General features: G+C 44.0%; 1 long non-coding RNA gene across 8 annotated transcripts in view; it reads right to left on the reverse strand.

Moving 5' to 3' along the window:
- LOC148005330 (uncharacterized) overlaps positions 1 to 11,025 on the reverse strand; it is a 48,976-nt gene extending 37,951 nt beyond the window's left edge. For 3 of the 8 annotated variants that reach the window (XR_015622468.1, XR_015622469.1, XR_015622472.1), the window contains exon 1: positions 10,018 to 10,351. This is a non-coding gene — a long non-coding RNA (uncharacterized LOC148005330). Of the gene's footprint in view, positions 1 to 10,017 lie in introns of all 8 variants that reach the window. The other 5 variants (XR_015622471.1, XR_015622474.1, XR_015622466.1 and 2 more) reach the window with 3 other exon arrangements.
- Positions 11,026 to 16,023: the final 4,998 nt, after the last annotated feature.

Below are 16,023 nucleotides of genomic sequence, written 5' to 3' on the forward strand. Positions count from 1 at the left end.
GTTAGGGGACACACAGGGACCACTTCTGACCTTCCATCTTGTTAACAGAGACAGTCACTGTTGTGTAACATGATGAGCCTCTTAATTAGCAGTCTTTGAGCTCCCGGAATTCCCATCTCCGCACTGAGCCTCACGGTGGGCACCCCAGCATTGTAGATCCTTACACACTATTGCATCTGACATTTCATGGGTTCTGATTCAATCTGAGGTCCTTTTACATGCGTGGCAAGTGCTTATCCTCAGAGCTATTTTCTTACTGCCTGCCCAAATTTTTAATATTGTCTTTATTAGTTAACATTTCCTAAAATTGGCTGTTTTGTGGCTGTGGAAGCAAATGTCAGAGGAATCAGGTGCTAATAATAATTGATTGGTTACTGGTTCTTTAGTACGCATTGCTGCTGTTCAAACATCATTCGGACATCAAAGTGACATTAGGCAATGGGTACCATTATTTCTATTTATTAGGCGCAAAACCTAAGTGTTGATCAGGTTTAGTAACCTGTCCTTGGTGACTCAGTTTATGTGCAGTGCCTAGGGTTTTGATTTAGGTCGTTCTGCCTTCCCTTATATCTGGACTTCTCCCTAAGGCTTCATATTAATTGACCAAACTATGGGAACTTTTCTGCCTGAAGTTCATTTATACATAACTGTGAGAAACACTAACCATAATAGATAAATACTCTCTAGGTTGATATAAACATAGATAAAGGTTGTTTCATAGATCTCATGACCAGGGTAGTTTGGCACCTTCTGGGAGAAGACAGGAGCACCCCAAAGGGAAGACTTATGAGTATGCGCTTTTATAAAACTACTAACTTAATTGGCCTCTAGATTTTGAAAATTAGGACTTTAGTTGTTAAGGTCTCACTTTAATTTATTGAGTACTTTGTTTATCCCATGGATTTGACTCCCCACCACAAAGCCTCCAGGAGATCCCTGAAGCCTCATAAAATGCTCACATTCTTCCTTTTAAAACATCTTTATGTGATATAGGACACACTGGAAATTCCACAAGATGTGCATGTTCCATTGTAGAATAGTTCTAGAGCAACAACATCTGTGTCATGACCTCCCGGGGCCAGCAACAGCACTGTATCTAGACAATGGTTCTCAGCATCCTGTCCCTCAGAGGAGAAACAACCCTGACAGAAGTGCTCAACCCCATTCACAAAGGTCTCCCAGAAACCAAGGGCTCTGGGCTCTAGGTGAAACTATCAGTGTATACGAAATATGATAAGCAGAGGAACACTTTAAGTAAGTGATCGAGATATGTAACCCGGAAAGGACATTCTTGGGGTGGTGGTGGTTACAGGACAGATGATATCACCCCTTCAAAAATAACGGGTTGCAAGGAAGATGGGAAGGAGACAGCTGCTTGAGAAACCTAACGACCCCCTGGTTATCCTGGCATGAGGAAAGTAGCTATGAGACAACTCAATACTAACTGGATATTTGGTGATGTTAAACAAATTGTCTGTGATGTAATAATTGTATTGTGCTTATATTAAAATCATCGTCTTCTCTTAGCGACACAATAAAGTATATTCCTGTGAACGGTATGTTTTCTGGGGTTTCCACGGAAATGATCCGTGGTGGGTGTGATGGTTTGCACCCAGGGACTAGCATTGCTAGAAGGTGTGGCCTTGTTGGAGGAAGTGTGTCACTGTGGGGGTGGGCTTGGAGACCCTCCTCCTAACTGCCTGAGGATGCTCAGTCTGTTCCTGGCTTCTTCGGGTGAGGATGTAGAACTCAGCTCCTCCTGCACCATGCCTGCCTGGATGCTGTCATGCTCCCGCCTTGATGATAATGGACTGAATCTCTGAACCTATAAGCCTGCCCCAGTTAAATGTTGTCATTTATAAGACTTGCATTGGTCACGGTGTCTGCTCACAGCAGTGAGACCCTGACTAAGACAGTGGGGTTAGGCATAGGGGGATTGGATGGGGCTTTCAATGAAGCCAGACCTTGCATTGAGATTTAAGAGCTGCTGAGTGACACGTACATGGAGGTCCAGTAAAGTATTCTTCATCCATTTGGATATCTTTGCTTCTTTTCCAACATAATATTTTATTGATTATTTGGTAGTTTCACATAATGCAACCTGATCTCATTCACTTCCCAGTCTTCCTAGGTCCACACCCCCAACTTTATGACCTCTCCCCAAAATGAAGAAAGAGTAGAGAAGGAGGAGGAGTCGAAGTCGAATATATGTTGCCCATATACTCAGTGGAGCATGATCAAACTCCCACTGGTCAGCACTTTAATGATAACTGAGTGTCATGCTCCCCACCCCAGACCCTTTGGCCAGAAGCCATTGACTATTAAGAGCTGCATTTCAGGGTTTTTATCACAGTTTTAAAGAGTTCTCTTCAGTGACTTCCTGACTAGACTGTTTCTTGTTTGGAGGGCACCACAGAAGCCGTCTATGTCTCTCACTCTCAGCCGTGAGTCTGCGGTCATTGACAGCACTGCAAAAGGAGCTTCCTTGCCTTTTCCAGTCAGTGGCAGCACGGATCAGGGACACCCACATGGCTTCTAGAGACATCACGGACCACGATTATCCACGTGGCCTCTGGTGGCAGCCAGGACCACAGACCTCAGCATGGTCTCTGGTGGCAGCACAGACCAGGGACATCAACACACCCTTGTCTACAGCATGGACCATGGATATGACTCCCCCTCCACCACCACAGAAGAATCATGGACACCTCGGTGGCAGCACAGGTCACACACACACACTTTTGGATATATTTCAATGCACTTATGATAATAAAAAAGAAAGGAGATCTCTGCTGCCTAATCCAAACATACCCTCCTCAGATTGAAGGCAACCTTCCTCTGCTCTATTAACCTACAGGACTCTGTTTGCTCATGAATCTTAGCAAAAGTCCTTGCTATTCAGGTGTCTCTGACCTCTTTTCCTCCTCTCCCTCTTCTCTAAAACCAGGGCAGGAACTTTGACCTCATGGACCCCTCTGGCACCTAGCAGAGTGCATAGTGAGGGCCAGCAGGCATTCACTCAACACTGAACTAACTATTCAAGAGACTACAGAGGGCATCAGCAGTGTCTGTAGCAAAACCAGCTGCCCACAACCCAGACACTTGAAGAGGAATAGCTTCTGTGAATGGCATGGTTTCTTTTGCACATATGGAGAAACTGAGGCCTGGACCAGCCAGGAGTCTTGACCCTGAGTTTCTAATTCTATCACCTGCAGCAAGTTAAAGAAGCCCATTGCATTGGGAGGCTGAAGCAGGAGTGGCCTCCGTGCTGCAGAGTTCTGGCTTAAATTAAACAACGAAGGCTTTCAGTAAGGGTTCCTTCCACTCCTGTCATCCTCCACTCCTCTTCCTCCCAGTCTGAGACAAATCAAGAAGTTCTAGGTTTAAATTATAGCAGTGTTGTTCGCAACTCCTGATAAGCACATCTTTTCCTTTATCACAGATGCATTCAAATAACATTAACATTGACACTCCAGGAGAGTAGAAACAGCCGGGACCAGGCCGGTTAGATGTCACAGCACAAGGCTAAATGCCACGCGGCTGCTGATCTATAGCTTGCCCTAGCTACCGAACCCTGGCTGACAAGTCTCTGAAGTCTTCTGTATACTGTTCCTTCTCATCAAAATCATCCCATCAATGTTTCTCATTTGACTGTGGTCTTCACTGTTATCACCGCTGACCATGTTTCAGTATCAATCTGGACCACGCAAATAAACTGAGTGCAATGCAGTGAAAACAGGCACTTTATGGGGGAAATGACCCGAGACTCACTGAACCAGCAGCTGAATAAAGTCAGAAGTTACAGAATTTAAAAGCAGACATGGAATGGGCAGGGGCTGAGGAAGAGAAAATTATAGTATGGTGTGTGTGTGTGTGTGTGTGTGTGTGTGTGTGTGTGTGTGTGTGTGTGTGTGTGATGGCACTTACTCTTGGGCCCTGCATTTGAAAAAGAAGGCATAGCAACTGAAATGGAGACTGGGTTAGCAGTGCAGCTTCTCACCCTAATGTTACAGGGCACTTCCTCCTGGAGAAAGCACAGATCTTATTCGGAAGGCTGTTAAATAAAAGAAGCAATGCAAAAGCGCGGGAACGGGGATTGGAACTCGGTTTCTAACCCTAGCTGGAGCCTCTCCATCAACTCAAAAGATTAAAGAAGAGGAAGAAATGGGCCTCATCAAGAAAAGTTCAATTAGAAGAAAGCTGTGCCTGTGATCGCCAGCCAGAATAGGCTCCTGAAAGAGGTAATTGAGCCTCCATTGGCTCGTATCATTGAAAGTAGAAGAATTCTCCATTTCTCAGACATGATCTAAGAACAGGTGCACTCAGGGACATTTGGCTGAACTAGGAGAATTCCAGCTTTAGCTCCCTCCACTGATAGCTGAAGGCTGGCTCTCGCCTGGAGCTTATACATCACCCCAAGTGGTGCTTTTAGCCCCCCCTCCCCCCAGCAGGCGCACACAGGGAGTTATTTTTATAGGAGCAGGTGTGATTTAGCAGCTACTCGATGGCTTCTCGGATAATGAGTACAGATCTGGACTGCTGTCTGCTGGACCCAGGCCCTGTGACCAGGTAGTTGGCGCACATCGTTGTTGCTCTTCAAACTCATGATGGACAAATGCCACTTGTCATTCTCCCAGTGCCATGAAACTCAAAGCTACTGAAAACTTTTGCACTAAAAATTCCCACACAAATCTGCGTCTGGCCCTTGCATTTGCATACGAACACAGCTTGGGAATTGGCCATCCAAGACCACAGCACGGCCAGCTCCTGCTGCTACCTCAGGTACTCTACCCGCTCCTGTGACATTAGACAGAGAACCAGGCAATGGGGGAGGAGGCTTGGAAAGACTGCTGCACAGTTAGACTCCAGTCATAAGTTTTATGGAGCCACAGGCTCTTAGCTTTTCACAAACTGGCTGGATTTAAAGTAAAAACTTAAATGACCTTAGCTGAGTAAAGGTCAGAGTTCTGAGCTTCTGGGAAACCACACCTTTCTCACTGATTAGTGGGCTTTAATCTCTGAAACAAAAACACCTAACAGAAGCAAGCCAAGGGAGGGAGGGTCACTTTTGCTCTGGCTTTCAGAGAGCTCAGCCATGGATAGCTGTCTCTGTTGCTCTGGGCTGGAGGCACATGGAGAAAGAGCAAGGGAAAAGAAACCTGCTCTCTGCATGGAAGCCATGAAGAGATTGGGAACCCGAGGCAAGAGACACGCACCACAGCTGGGCCCCTAGAGATCTAGTTCCTTTAACTGGGCTTTGCCTCTGAATAGCCCATTCACTACCAACTCACCAGGGGATTAATCCTCAATGAATTAAGCACACTAATAATCCTGGCATCTCTCAGTTGTGTCACCAGCTGGGAACAAGCCTTCTGGATGAGTCTTGTGAACCTGCACTTCCTAACACTTAGCACATAGATGGGCCAAATTGATAAAGAACTAAGATTATCTCCGCCTCATCCCTGCACTTTAATTCCCACACTTAGCAAAATATAGAGGGACCTCGCTGGGTACTGGGCACTATGGTGAGTGCTGCAGTAAACTCAAAGACCAATAAGCCTCTTCTTCAGGGACATTTTAGACAGCTAGGGCCACGTCTGACGCCAGCACACAGTCACATCTAAAGATATAGGACATCAGGAGATCCCAGTTTTGTCCCTTAGAACTTGGGCAGTTGAACACAACCCATTTCAAACCTTGGATAGCACATCTCCTCTAACTTTTTAAATCTTTAGTTTGGGGACAGGATCTCATTGTGTATCCCTGATTGACCTAGAACTCCCTGGGTAGATCTAGCTGGCTTCAAACTCACAGAGGATCAAGAGCTAGTGCTGAAAGTATCCTGGCTTTGCCTTCCAAATGCTTGCCTAAAGGCATGTGCCACTCTGCCTGGCTGAGACTTATTTTATTTTTAATTATGAATACAAAATTACATGTGGGTATTGGGATGTGAGTTCAGGTGCCCACAGCATCCAAAAGAGGGCCCTGGACCCCCTGAAGCTGTAGTTACAAACAATTGTAAGCCACCTGATACGAATGCTAGGAACCGACCTTGGATCCTCTGCAAGGTCAATACATGGTTGGAACCGCTGAGCCATCTTTCTAGCTCCTCCAACTTTTCTTAGTCTCTTTTCTCATCCTCTTCAGAATGCCAACGCTTCATTGATGCTCAGGGAATGAGTTACGGCAATCGTCTAGGGTCACTGTCTTCATTACATGGCGGAATAAGATGGAGAAGATACTCAATGAATGTCCCATGTCTAAGCAGGTCCTGGCCTAAAACACACATGCCCACCCCCGTGGTGAGTACCCACTGCCTCTCTGCACAGAACCTGATCTGAGCTGCTTCTCGGCCAGTCCTACCTGGATCAATGTCAGGAGTCAAGAACCAGGTCAGAGCTGGTTTTTAAAGCAGAAACCTGCTAAAACCGGACACTGAATTATTCATATTTGGGGTCATAAATAATGTATTGGGTGATAGTATCAGATTTAGACGTGCATTCATAATCCGTGGAGTGATCAGTCACTGTTGTGGGCAGCCTGGAGGGAAGAGATTAGCTGATCCTGGTGCCCTTGATGAGTTATTGTCCCTGGAGATAGGTCCCCAGCCAAGCGTTTTACCTTTCCTATCTCTTTGTATGATTCTGAATAGCAGGTACTGCTAAGTACTAGTACACCTATCCCAGGGTCCTTTCAGCACTGGCTCTCAGACCCTAAATCTAAATGCCTTTCTTGTACAGCACTGACTTGTGTGAGGGGTTGCATGAGACCCCCAAAGTATGAAAGGAAAAAGCAGCTGCTTGATGCCAAGACTAAGGATCTGTAGCAGTGATCCTGGATCCTCATCCCCCCTTTCTCCTTTTCATTTCTGTTGTAGAGGATTTACCAAAGTGACCTCATTTTAGAGGAGTTCACAGAGAAAGCAACCCTTCAGCCATCCTTTAGTGCCTATTTCAGAGAGCATCAAAGAAGCTACAGACTATTGGGTGGCAATTGGGCATTGACTCTCATAGGACAGTGGCTTGGGGAGGTGACAGCTGTTATGATTTGGATATGAAATGTCTCCCTAACTGTCATGTATAGAAGGCTTAGTCCCTAACACAGTGTTTAAAGGTGGGGCTTTAGAGTTGTGTTTGGATTGGGAGGTTTCCATGAGTTAATCTGACAATGGGTTCATGGTTAAAGGACTGGGAGGTGGGCCTGGTTAGATGAATGGTTTATTAGGATTCTTTAAAGGCTCTGTCTTGCTCCTGAATTCTTCTCTTCTTTCTGTTTCATGGCTAAAATTTAGCTTAGCAGCTCTTTCTGCTATACTGGATAATCATCATGATCTTCTGTCTTGCCACAGTCCCTTACAATGGAGCCAAACAAAACACGGACTGGACCCTGTCAAACCGTGAGCCAAAATAAAAATCTCTCTCTCTCTCTCTCTCTCTCTCTCTCTCTCTCTCTCTCTCTCTCTCTCTCTCTTTCTAAATATATATATATATATATATATATATATATATAAGATATTTTGTCACAATGATGAAAAAGTTGGCCAACACAGTAGTCACTAAAGATTACATCTCAGGAGTAATTTTGTTCTGGTGGGAATGAATCAAAAGGGATCTTCTTTACCCAAAGGAATCCAACTCCTGAGGCAGAGATGTGCAGGGAATGAAGCCAAGGTGCTTGAGTGGTGGTCCAAGCTTTTTGCTGATTCCCGTGGCCAAGACCAAGCACATTACAAGGATTCTTTTGTTTTATCTTTACCCTAGGCACAAAGTGCATTCTAGATTCTGTCTTGGGTCTAGGAACATGAAGCCTTCTCTAGAAGTTGATTGAGGAAGTATTGAGCTCTCCCTAAGAGCCAGAATGATCTTCAACTGTGTAGAAGGAGCTGTGGCTTGTTCTCCGTCTTGTCCAAACACTTTACCCATGATCCAAAAGATGGACACAGGGGGAGATCTAATGTCCTAGTGATTGATCATGGGGTCAAGAGCACCCACACTAGCCTAGAGGTCCACTACTGGTACTAGAGAGGGTCTGTGCAGTGCAGAATGGCTTCTCCACATAACCATACCACGTGATTCCTAGGGTCCAGGGAGGACTGGGCCAGTGAGCCAAGATGCATGTGTGGCAGTTTCTGTGGCATTTGCTCCCAACAGCAGTGTGAAAACAATAACATTATTGTATCTCTACAAGGTGGGGGGCACCAACATGCTGATGAGAATGCTCATTTCTGACAAGACTGAGGAAATGAAACGGCTCAGAAGGAAATGGGAACGTGCCCAGAGAGTAATAACTGTTAGGTTGTTGAAGAGCTTCAACAATGGATAACTCTGCTGTGAATTCATCAGCCAAAAACCAATTAACCCCCATGGAGCGATCTAACACTCTGCGGCTGGGAAGAGGGGAAGGGAAGGCCTCCAGCAAACTCTTAACACCCTTCTCGAGCTAAGCCTCAGCACTGGGTTGGCTTCAAGGGGAGAAATGTCTACACTGTGCATTTCATGGGTGCTGCAGAATGTGATACGGAAAGTCCCCGAAGCAATCTAATACCTGCTGTGACGTCCCCTGAGAGGACCAGCGTGGGCTGGGGAGTCAGCCAGATTGTATGACAGCATCTAGGGGAGGTAAAACAGAACGAAGTGGGAGCATTTTAGACAGACTGATTCCAGGACATCTTTGAGGAAATCACCCATCCCAAGCTACTGCAGCATGGCTGAAGATGAGGCTGGACAAAGTTATGGTGGAGCAGAGGCAGGACATGGCAAAGCAGAACACACACCAGAGGCACAGTGCTGGGTGGTGGGGTGGGGAAAGCAATGGGATTCAGGAGGTGGAGGAGACGGGTGGCCCTGGGAAGATGTAAAGACAGTGGTGGCTTCCCTGGTCTCACATCCCCTGGATCCTGTCAGCTCTCACAGATACATCCAGCTTCCTTCACAGTGACCACCCCCTGACTATACCGATCCTCCCAGCAACCTGAATGACATCCAAAATGTCTCTGTGAGAGAACGTGACCAGGGGAGGGAAGCATGATGTAACAAAGTCAGAAAGAAAAAAAAAACACATTGAAGCACCAGGATAAAAGACCCCGTTCACAAGCATGTAGAGGATGAGCAGGTTTCAGAATAGGCTAAGTGGTGGGGTGGCGTCCTGAGACAGAACTTCTCAAACGATCTGTGGTGAAGGTTCATTTTCAGCCCTTCCGATCCATTAAACACTGGCTTTTCTAATTACTAAAATGCAAGTGGCAAGGTCAAATTGCTACAACATGTCCAGTCACTTAGGACTCTCAAAACAGACTAGTCACACGCCATAGGCTGGACCTGTCTACAGGCCACATGTCAGGTAACATTCATCTAGGAAGTAGTCACATTGGAGTACATCATTACCACTAATAGAGACAAAAAGCCAAAAATAAAAGCAAAATTTCTTCACTGGAGCTCAGCAGTTAAGAGCACTGACTGCTCTTCCAGAGGTCCTGAGTTCAGTTCCCAGTAACCACAGTCATCTGTAATGGGATCCGATGCCCTCTTCTAGTATGTTTGAAGACAGTCACAATGTACTCATATGCATTAGATAGATAGATAGATAGATAGATAGATAGATAGATAGATAGATAGATAGATCTTTAAGAACAACAACAACAACAATCAAAAAAGCCAAGACTGAAGAAGCCAGACCCTTGATTACCCATGATACTGTAAACATCTGAAAACTAACCTCTCATGATATTGTACTTTTCACTAATGGCTAGTTTCAACACACACACACACACATACACACACACACACACACACACACACACACACACACACACACACACACACACACACACGGTCCTTTACACTATAAAATTTTCAAAAAGTATTTCTCAACAAAATAGCACGGTATGTACATGTCTATCCAGATTTGGATTCTGCACAGGAGACCCATGACTACAAGACACAGTGACTCCCCACTTCAACTGCTAGAAAAGAACCCCAGCCCTCTCTTAGCAGCGTGACCCCCTTTCTAGAAACTTACCTGCTTCTTCCTTGCAGTGTATTTCAATAAATCCAGTCTTCATCTGTCCGTGCCTTGCTAAATTGGTTTACTGCCTGCTTCACCAGTCTTCTGAATGCTGTGTCTTTCTGATTAGAGTTGGTACAAAGTGGTAGCTCTCTCAAAGTCAGTGTGGGAATGCCCCCTGTTCCTTGCCAGAGATGTTCATACTTGTCTGGCCACAGGCCTTGAAGCAACCCTGTTGGGAAACACTGGCTTGAAACTTTAAGACTACAGAGAAGCCATCTTCTGCAGGAATCCCTTCAGCAACCTATAAGCATTTACATAGTTTGAAAATGCTTGAATGCTCTACCCCAGGAACTATGAGGTCACTGGGCACACAACAGGAAGGACCAAAGGATGTTGTTGACAGTGAGTGTTGGGCTTGGAGCCAAGGGGAGCTCAAGGGCCCAGGGCCAGTGAGATAACATAACCTTTGACAAACAGCAGAGGCTTAAGAGTTTTAAGTTCAGACGGAGCTGCCTACATCCATTTAATTGGATTTTAATTTCTCTTTACACATTTGATTTTCGAAGATTCTAAGAGGCAATTCTTTTCAGTATCAATTGACTAGAAGGCACAATCCTCAACTTAGAATAAGCAGCTTCAGGAGCCTCATCTCAGCCCTGTTCAAATAATCTTCCCAGGCAGCTTAGTTGAATCACGCATCCTGGTCCCACTGGGGAGCTGGCAGAGACAGACACCTGGCGGGGACAGAGCGGAGGAAGGGCAAAGCTGTGATGGTGACAGAAAGCTCTGCAGTCTCACAAAAGAAGCCAAAGAGACGCAAAGGGACCTCACAAGGGCAGGACACTGTGCTCGGGCTGTCCTGGGTAAGCATGGAAGTAAGGATACCTCCCCGTCATTTAGTGACGAGTCTAAGGGGTCTAAGCGTGGACGAAAGCAGATTCCCCTGCGCCCCCTCAGAATCCCCTTTGAAAGAGCCAGTCTCCTTGTAATGGAATCCTTTATGTGCTGTTCTGTGACAGCAGACACATCTGGTTGAAACCAGAATGTGGGAGACACCACCCAGAACAACAGGATAAATCACGTGGGTAGCACTGGAAAAAGAAACAAGAGGGAAAGAAAACCAATACAGTTTTAATAATTAGTGCTCAGTGTGTGACCTCATATGTGTGGCCACTGTTATAACTAAGCCACATTTTTTTTTTTGTTTGTTTGTTTTTTTGTTTCCGGGCAAACATCCCCCTCCCCCCTCCCCTTCCTTATGGGTGTTCCCCTCCCAACCCTCCCCCCATTGCCGCCCTCCCCCCAACAGTCTAGTTCACTGGGGGTTCAGTCTTAGCAGGACCCAGGGCTTCCCCTTCCACTGGTGCTCTTACTAGGATATTCATTGCTACCTATGGGGTCAGAGTCCAGGGTCAGTCCATGTATAGTCTTTAGGTAGTGGCTTCGTCCCTGGAAGCTCTGGTTGCTTGACATTGTTGTACATATGGGGTCTCGAGCCCCTTCAAGCTCTTCCAGTTCTTTCTCTGATTCCATCAACGGGGGTCCTATTCTCAGTTCAGTGGTTTGCTGCTGGCATTAGCCTCTGTATTTGCTGTATTCTGGCTGTGTCTCTCAGGAGCGATCTACATCCAGCTCCTGTCGGTCTGCACTTCTTTGCTTCATCCATCTTGTCTAATTGGGTGGCTGTATATGTATGGGCCACATGTGGGGCAGGCTCTGAATGGGTGTTCCTTCAGTCTCTGTTTTAATCTTTGCCTCTCTCTTCCCTGCCAAGGATTTTCTTGTTCCCCTTTTAAAGAAGGAGTGAAGCATTCACATTTTGATCATCCGTCTTGAGTTTCATTTGTTCTAGGCATCTAGGGTAATTCAAGCATTTGGGCTAATAGCCACTTATCAGTGAGTGCATACCATGTATGTCTTTCTGTGATTGGGTTAGCTCACTCAGGATGATATTTTCCAGTTCCAACGATTTGCCTACGAATTTCATAAAGCCGTTTTTTTTTTTGTAGTTATGCTTCTTTTTTTTTTCTTTTTTTCAGAGCTGGGGACTGAACCCAGGGCCTTGCGCTTGCTAGGCAAGTGCTCTACCACTGAGCTAAATCCCCAACCCCAAGCCGTTGTTTTTGATAGCTGAGGAATATTCCATTGTGTAGATGTACCCCATTTTCTGTATCCATTCCTCTGTTGAAGGGCATCTGGGTTCTTTCCAGCTTCTGGCTATTATAAATAAGGCTGCAATGAACATAGTGGAGCACGTGTCTTTTTTATATGTTGGGGCATCTTTTGGGTATATGCCCAAGAGAGGTATAGCTGGATCCTCAGGCAGTTCAATGTCCAATTTTCTGAGGAACCTCCAGACTGATTTCCAGAATGGTTGTACCAGTCTGCAATCCCACCAACAATGGAGGAGTGGTCCTCTTTCTCCGCATCCTCGCCAGCATCTGCTGTCACCTGAGTTTTTGATCTTAGCCATTCTCACTGGTGTGAGGTGAAATCTCAGGGTTGTTTTGATTTGCATTTCCTTTATGACTAAAGATGTTGAACATTTCTTTAGGTGTTTCTGAGCCATTCGGCATTCCTCAGCTGTGAATTCTTTGTTTAGCTCTGAACCCCATTTTTTAATAGGGTTATTTGTCTCCCTGCGGTCTAACTTCTTGAGTTCTTTGTATATTTTGGATATAAGGCCTCTATCTGTTGTAGGATTGGTAAAGATCTTTTCCAAATCTGTTGGTTGCCGATTTGTCCTAACCATAGTGTCCTTTGCCTTACAGAAGCTTTGCAGTTTTATGAGATCCCATTTGTCGATTTTTGATCTTAGAGCATAAGCCATCGGTGTTTTGTTCAGGAAATTTTTTCCAGTGCCCATGTGTTCCAGATGCTTCCCTAGTTTTTCTTCTATTAGTTTGAGTGTCTCTGGTTTGATGTGGAGGTCCTTGATCCACTTGGACTTAAGCTTTGTACAGGGTGATAAGCATGGATCAATTGGCATTTTTCTACATATTGACCTCCAGTTGAACCAGCACCATTTGCTGAAAATGCTATCTTTTTTCCATTGGATGGTTTTGGCTCCTTTGTCAAAAATCAAGTGACCATAGGTGTGTGGGTTCATTTCTGGGTCTTCAATTCTATTCCATTGGTCTATCTGTCTGTCTCTGTACCGATACCATGCAGTTTTTATCACTATTGCTCTGTAATACTGCTTGAGTTCAGGGATAGTGATTCCCCCTGAAGTCCTTTTATTGTTGAGGATAGTTTTAGCTATCCTGGGTTTTTTGTTATTCCAGATGAATTTGCAAATTGTTCTGTCTAACTCTTTGAAGAATTGGATCGGTATTTTCATGGGGATTGCATTGAATCGCTAGATCGCTTTTGGTAAAATGGCCATTTTTAATATATTAATCCTGCCAATCCATGAGCATGGGAGATCTTTCCATCTTCTGAGGTCTTCTTCAATTTCTTTCTTCAGTGTCTTGAAGTTCTTATTGTACAACTCTTTTACTTGCTTGGTTAAAGTCACACCGAGGTACTTTATATTATTTGGGTCTATTATGAAGGGTGTCGTTTCCCTAATTTCTTTCTCGGCTTGTTTCTCTTTTGTGTAGAGGAAGGCTACTGATGTATTTGAGTTAATTTTATACCCAGCCACTTTGCTGAAGTTGTTTATCAGCTTTAGTAGTTCTCTGGTGGAACTTTTGGGATCACTTAAATAAACTATCATATCATCTGCAAATAGTGATATTTTGACTTCTTCTTTTCCGATCTGTATCCCCTTGACCTCCTTTTGTTGTCTGATTGCTCTGGCTAGAACTTCAAGAACTATATTGAATAAGTAGGGAGAGAGTGGGCAGCCTTGTCTAGTCCCTGATTTTAGTGGGATTGCTTCAAGTTTCTCTCCATTTAGTTTAATGTTAGCAACTGGTTTGCTGTATATGGCTTTTACTATGTTTAGGTATGGGCCTTGAATTCCTATTCTTTTCAGGACTTTTATCATGAAGGGGTGTTGAATTTTGTCAAATGCTTTCTCAGCATCTAATGAAATGATCATGTGGTTTTGTTCTTTCAGTTTGTTTATATAATGGATCACGTTGATGGTTTTCCGTATATTAAACCATCCCTGCATGCCTGGGATGAAGCCTACTTGATCATGGTGGATGATTGTTTTGATGTGCTCTTGGATTCAGTTTGCCAGAATTTTATTGAGTATTTTTGCGTTGATATTCATAAGGGAAATTGGTCTGAAGTTCTCTTTCTTTGTTGGGTCTTTGTGTGGTTTAGGTATAAGAGTAATTGTGGCTTCATAGAAGGAATTCGGTAGTGATCCATCTGTTTCAATTTTGTGGAATAGTTTGGATAATATTGGTATGAGGTCTTCTATGAAGGTTTGATAGAATTCTGCACTAAACCCGTCTGGACCTGGGCTCTTTTTGGTTGGGAGACCTTTAATGACTGCTTCTATTTCCTTAGGAGTTATGGGGTTGTTTAACTGGTTTATCTGTTCCTGATTTAACTTCGGTACCTGGTATTTGTCTAGGAAATTGTCCATTTCCTGTAGATTTTCAAGTTTTGTTGAATATAGGCTTTTATAGTAAGATCTGATGATTTTTTTAATTTCCTCTGAATCTGTAGTTATGTCTCCCTTTTCATTTCTGATTTTGTTAATTTGGACACACTCTCTGGGTCCTCTCGTTAGTCTGGCTAAGGGTTTATCTATCTTGTTGATTTTCTCAAAGAACCAACTTTTGGTTCTGTTGATTCTTTCTATGGTCCTTTTTGTTTCTACTTGGTTGATTTCAGCTCTGAGTTTGATTATTTCCTGCCTTCTACTCCTCCTGGGTGTATTTGCTTCTTTTTGTTCTAGAGCTTTTAGGTGTGCTGTCATCTGCTGACATATGCTCTTTCCTGTTTCTTTCTGCAGGCACACAGCACTATGAGTTTTCCTCACAGCTTTCATTGTGTCCCATAAGTTTTGGTATGTTGTACCTTCATTTTCATTAAATTCTAAAAAGTTTCTAATTTCTTTCTTTATTTCTTCCTTGACCAGGTTGTCATTGAGTAGAGCATTGTTCAATTTCCACGTATATGTGGGCATTCTTCCCTTATTGTTATTGAAGACCGGTTTTAGGCCGTGGTGGTCTGATAGCACGCATGGGATTATTTCTATCTTTCTGTACCTGTTGAGGCCCGTTTTTTGACCAACTATATGGTCAATTTTGGAGAAAGTAGCATGAGGAGCTGAGAAGAAGGTATATCCTTTTGCTTTAGGATAGAATGTTCTATAAATATCTGTTAAGTCCATTTGGCTCATGACTTCTCTTAGTCTGTCTACGTCTCTGTTTAATTTCTGTTTCCATGATCTGTCCATTGATGAGAGCGGGGTGTTGAAATCTCCCACTATTATTGTGTGAGGTGCAATGTGTGTTTTGAGCTTTAGTAAGGTTTCTTTTACGTATGTAGGTGCCCTTGTATTTGGGGCATAGATATTTAGGATTGAGAGTTCATCTTGGTGGATTTTTCCTTTGATGAATATGAAGTGTCCTTCCTTATCTTTTTTGATGACTTTTAATTGAAAATTGATTTTATTTGATATTAGAATGGCTACTCCAGCTTGCTTCTTCTGACCATTTGCTTGGAAAGTTGTTTTCCAGCCTTTCACTCTGAGGTAGTGTCTGTCTTTGTCTCTGAGGTGTGTTTCCTGTAGGCAGCAGAATGCAGGGTCCTCGTTGCGTATCCAGTTTGTTAATCTATGTCTTTTTATTGGGGAGTTGAGGCCATTGATGTTGAGAGATATTAAGGAATAGTGATTATTGCTTCCTGTTATATTCATATTTGGATGTGAGGTTATGTTTGTGTGCTTTTCTTCTCTTTGTTTTGTTGCCAAGACGATTAGTTTCTTACTTCTTCTAGGGTATAGCTTGCCTCCTTATGTTGGGCTTTACCCTTTATTATCCTTTGTAGTGCTGGATTTGTAGAAAGATATTGTGTAAATTTGGTTTTGTCATGGAATATCTTGGTTTCTCC

This window comes from Rattus norvegicus, chromosome 6 (genome assembly GCF_021556685.1).
Source record: "Rattus norvegicus strain SHRSP/BbbUtx chromosome 6, alternate assembly SHRSP_T2T, whole genome shotgun sequence".
Classification (NCBI taxonomy): Eukaryota; Metazoa; Chordata; class Mammalia; order Rodentia; family Muridae; genus Rattus; species Rattus norvegicus.